We start from the raw sequence: 5,470 nt of genomic DNA on the forward strand, positions 1-5,470 counted from the left end.
TTGAACTGTAACCTTGGTATCTGTGGCTTACTTAAACTTACACCATACTTAAATTTCTCTTCTCCCCTCCCCTTCCCTCCCCTCCTCCTCCCCTCCTTCCTATCACTTTCTCTCCTCTCCTGTTCCTTACTTTTCTCCCCTCCTTTTCTCCTCTACCCCTCCCCCTCCCCTTCTCCCTCCCCCTTTCGCTAGCTCAGAATTCACTGCACAGCTCAACCTGACCTCAACTCGCTCCATATCCTGCCTCGGCCTCTCGAGTGCTGGGATTACGCCACCACGACCGCTAATTTTACTAGTTTATAAAAACAGAAAGGTTCATCATGCATCCTTCCATCCATTTAGTGTCCACTGACCACTAGGTGTCCGCTCTGGGGGCTAGGCAATTCCCCCGGGAATCAGAGCATTTCCCCGCCTCTCGTTCCTTGCTCATGATTGGCTTCCTTCCTGACCAATAGCGGGCGATTTCATCATTCCCCGACTTTCCCATGCAGCTACGGCTAGACGCAGCTTCCTCTGTTCCGCTAGCAGGAGGCGCTGTGGGCTCCTCCGCCTGGCGGTCACGCTCTGACCTGGTCCCCACCCTTTCTTGAATTTTTGCAGATTCTCGGGAATGGAGACGGATATGCCCCAGCACCCACAGCTTTTCTGCAAAACTTTTGGTTTATTTTTGTCTGTGCATCTCTCGAATGCGCATCCAGACTTGAAGCTCCGCCCGGTACCTAAGCTCTAGTTGATGTGACCTCCAGCTATTCCGGCCTCCAGGGCAAGGCTTGGGAAATCTTGATAGAGGTCCAAGCCGGCAGCCAGCACTTCTCTCTGACGGCTAATTGTTCAGTGGGTTGTTTATTTATGCTGGAACGGAGGGTTGCCGGGTGCGCGGGGGTGGCTGCCTCCAGGGAAGCCTGCTTCCTGCCTGTGTCTTACTCAGCTACCAGTCGCCTTCTTAAGCCCTGGAAAGAATCGCTAGACCTGGAAAGACCCTGCCTGAAGGTACTGATCACCCAGCAAAAGGTACTACCTGCCTTGTTTTTAGATCTGTGTTCGAGACATTGACGGTGACTTCCTGTGGGAGCTCCAGCTTCGCTCTTACCCAAGGGAGAGGAAGACTTCAGAGACAGGAGTGGGGCTGGAGAGACCGCTCAGTGGTTAAGAGCACTGGCTGCTCTTGCAGAGGGCCCAGGTTCGATTCCCAGCACCCACACGGCGGCTAACAGCCGTTGTAACTCCAATTCTAGGGGATCCAACACCTTCTTCTGACCTCCGCCGGCATCAGGACACAGGTGCACTTACACACATGCAGGCAATACAGTCATACATATAAAATAAAAATAATAAAATATTTAAAAAAGAGACAGGACTGACTGAGGGTAAGCCAAGGGTAGCCTAGAGGCCCACCTGATGGACATCTGAAGCTAGCCTCTGAAAGGACAAGAGTTAGTGAGGGGACAAGAACTTTGTCTTTATGGCTACCATGCCACTGAGCACCAATTTTTTTGTATCAATTACTTATTCACATTTATTTATTATTTTTGGTTGAGCCAGGGTCTCATGTAGCCCATGCTGGCCTGGCACGCACTATGTAACAGAGGATGACTTTAGAACCCCTGATCCTCCTGCTGTGATTACAGTTTTTGAGGTGCTGGGGATTGAACCCAGGGTATGCTAGGCAGGTACTCTAACAACTGAACTATCTCCCTACACTTTTATTAAAGACTCAGGATCAGGACACATCTGGTAGGCCACTCTGAAATGTGACTTCAACTTGAAGACCTAGGGATAAGATGACAGGTTCCAAAAAGGAAAACCTTGGGTACCTTCAGCTCACAAATTAATCAAAACTGGAAGGGTTTGGAACACTGTATAGGTGTTATAAAGACATAAATTTGGGGTTGGAGAGGTGGCTCAGTGGGTTAAGAACACTGGCTGCTCCTGCAGAGGACCAGGGTTTGGTTTCTAGCACCCACATGGTAGCTAACAACCCTTTGTAACTCCAGTTCCAGGAACCCGGAAGTCCTCTTCTGGCCTTCAAGGGTACTGCAATGACATAGGTGCACTTATACACTCACAGGCAAAACATTCATACACATAAAAATAAATCCTTTTTTTTGTTTTGTTTTTGAGACAGGGTCTCCCTGTAGCTCCTGCTGTCCTGGAACTCGCTATATAGACCAGGCTGGCCTTGAACTCACAGAGATCCACCTGCCTCTGCCTCTCAAGTGCTGGGATTAAAGACATGCACCACCATGCCTGGCTTGATAAATCCAATTTTTTTTCAACACTTAGGAATAAAGTTTTATTGAAACATAGCCCTGTCCATTGGTTATACACACAGTTGTGACAGACTAGATCATCCACAAAGCCTAAAAATTTTAGGTGAGCTTTTAAAGGTTTAAACATTGGCTAGACACCATTCTTTGTAAAATGCAGACAGCAATTTTTTAAAATGAGCTTCACTGTATTCACACTTTATTAGAGGGAACCTATTATCAGTACTTCTCAACTGTACACAAGGAGAACACAACAGCAAAGGAAACACATCAGGGATTGTATGTAGACAGTAACTCTTACATTGTCCTTAATATAATCATTGTGTGATATTTAAGCTAAATTTGATCTTTACTAAGCAAATATTGATAAATCCAATTTTTTAAAAGATATTAATTTGAACTCTAGCATGGTGGTGTAGGCACACAGGAGGATTGCCATAATTTTGAGGTCAGCCTGGGTTACATAGTAAGCTGCAGGGCAGCTTAGGCTACATAGTGAGAGCCTGTTTCAAAAAACAAAATTAAGAATAAAAGGTCAATGGAAATTATTTTTATTTGTATTTATTTTGAGACATTCTGTGCTGAGATTGGAACCTTGAGCCTCATGTCAAGCACTCCATAAATGAACTGTATCCTTAACCCTGAGTAAAGAGTTTTTTAAATTTTTTTTTTAATCTTTTTTTTTTTTTGGTCTTTTTGAGACAGGGTCTCCCTGTAGCCCCAGCTGTCCTGGAACTCACTATGTAGACCAGGCTGGCCTTGAACTCACAGAGATCCGCCTGCCTCTGCCTCCCTCGTTCTGGGATTAAAGGTGTGCGCCACCACACCAGGCCTTAAATTTTTTTAAATTAAAAAAAATTTTTTTTTTTGGTCTTTTTGGGACAGCTTGAAACTCACTATGTAGACCAGGCTGGCCTTGAACTCACAGAGATCTGCCTGCCTCTGCCTTCCTAGTGCTGGGATTAAAGGCAAGCAGCACATTATGAATGTATTGCCTGCAAGCATGTATATGCACCCATATTGTGCAATGCCAGGGGAAGTCAGAAGAGGGAGTCAGATCCCTTGGAACTGGATTTACTGACCCTTGTTAGCTGCCATGTGAGTGCTGGGAACTGAACTCAGGTCCTCTGTAAGAGCAGCCAATGCTCTTAACCATTGATCCACCTCTCCAGCCCCAACTTTTTCTTTCTTTCTTTTTTTTTTCTTCAAGACGGGCTCTCCCTGTTGCTCCAGCTGGCCTGGAACATGCTGCATAGACCCCATTGACCTCCATCTGAGGATCTCAAAGACATCTGCCTGTGTCTGCGTCACCAGTGCTGGGATTAAATGAAATGGCGTGTGCCACCGTGCCCGGCTATTTTTATTTTTAATTTTGTGTGTGAATGTGCATATGAGTGCAAGTGCGATGGAGGCCAGAGGCATCGGAGAGATCCCCCACCCGGTAAATATCTTTAATCAGAGAAGCTTCACTTACTGGAATGTCTTAAAATTTGAACACATGTAGTTTTATTCATCAATGCCTACAGTGTACTTATTGTGAGTCACCCCCATTCCCCCCGCCCTTCAGAAATACACAGCAGTCCTCCCATGACCCCGATGTTGCTTTCTGAAGTTTCAGTTCCCCGTGGGCAGCCAGGAGGGAAATATTAATGTCTTGACGTTGAAGAGACACATTCACACAATGTATTCATAGTTCTGCTTTATTGTTGTGGTTAATCCCTTTCTTTGCCTAATTTATCAATTAAACTTTACTATAGATGTAGCTGTATAGGGGGGAAAAATCCCACATTCTACCGGATTTTGGCGGTTTCAGGCTCCCGTTGGGTACCATGGCCAAGTGGACTAGGATAACTCATGTGACCCTTTGAAGCATCCCATTTTGCAGATGAAAAGACAGCAGAAAGCAGTGCAAAGTGGAATCGGAAGCACATGCTTTCTTCATGCATTCCACAAATACAGTCCAGGCGCCTGCACAGCTTGTCTTTCACAATCCGTATTTCCGGAGGCATCCCAGAGGGAATCAAGGGTTAGAGTGGTGCCCTCTCCCACCACTATTTCCCCTCCGAGCACCCAAAGTGATATTTGGTTGACAGTGCTTTGCACAACGCTGACCTAGAGGTCAGGGCTGCAATGCAGGGCCTGGTTGTCCTCTCTCCCTATGCCTAGGGGGCTAAGCGTTCTTTGGAATCACTTCTATCCATGCCCGCCTGGCCCTCGGATTTTAATTCAGTGGCGAGGAAAGAACACGCGGCCTTTGGCCACGCCCACTCTTCCGGGCCGTCTAACTGCGAGGCTCGGATTGGACTGATTCGGACCACGCCCCCTTATCCTGTCCAATCGACTCCCTCGCTGGGTACGCTCCCTCCTTCACAGCCCCGCCTCGCGGCCTCACGTGACGTCCATCCCTCTCCTCCGTTATCCAGGGGGCTGCGGCTCCGAGAGACGAACCCACCTCCCCTCGCTTCCCATTGGCTGGCCAGGTCCCGCGCGAGCGGGATGGCGCCGTTGGTCTCCGCCCCCAAAGCCGGGCCATGCCTCCTCAAGCCCTTGCTTTCTCCTAGAGCCAGCACAAGGCTCTTGTGTGTGTGCGCGTTTGGCGGCGGCCCGCGGCTGGTAGCGCGCACAAGGCGGCGCGCGCCTCTTTCGGGCCACTCCCTCCACCCGGTGGCCTCTCAGGCAGTAGCCGCGCCGGCTGGCAGTCGCTACTGCGCAAGCGCACTAGCCCACCCCGTTGCCACTGGGGCCAGTTCGCGGGTCTGGTCGCGTTGTGTATCTCTCGCCGCAGCGCCTGAGACTGCGGTGGCTGCGTTTCCCCACCCCCAAACCGTCAGGGGGGCGCATGCGCACTCGCACCCTCCGAGTCCTCGCGCCCCAGCTCGGCGTCCGCGCGTGCCTGAGTTGGCCTGTCTTCACGGGCTGCTCCCCCTCGCGCTGCGTGTGTCCCCGAGGGCCGTTATCCACCTTCACATCCCCCCTCGCCCAACTGCCACGGTTCCCCTGGACATGCACGCGCATTAGCGAGGTCCTCGCTCCTCTCCAGTGTATACACACACACACACACACACACACACGCACAGGCAGACGCGCGCGCGCGCGCGCGGGAGCGGCGGCTGCAGGAAGGAGGTGCCGCGGACGCCGCCATTGCGCAGGAGGGAGGGAGCGAGCGAGGCTGGTCCACCCCCCCTGGTTCCCGCCCCTCCCCC

General features: G+C 50.3%; 1 long non-coding RNA gene across 1 annotated transcript; it reads left to right on the top strand.

Moving 5' to 3' along the window:
• Window positions 1-502: 502 nt before the first annotated feature.
• On the top strand, window positions 503-3,637 carry LOC115068221. The gene is made up of 2 exons (XR_003847593.1): window positions 503-1,011; window positions 3,478-3,637. It is a non-coding gene; the product is annotated as an uncharacterized LOC115068221 (long non-coding RNA).
• The last annotated feature ends 1,833 nt before the right edge of the window (window positions 3,638-5,470 follow it).

Source organism: Nannospalax galili, unplaced genomic scaffold, assembly GCF_000622305.1.
Source record: "Nannospalax galili isolate Female #2095 unplaced genomic scaffold, S.galili_v1.0 scaffold432, whole genome shotgun sequence".
NCBI classification, from domain to species: domain Eukaryota; kingdom Metazoa; phylum Chordata; class Mammalia; order Rodentia; family Spalacidae; genus Nannospalax; species Nannospalax galili.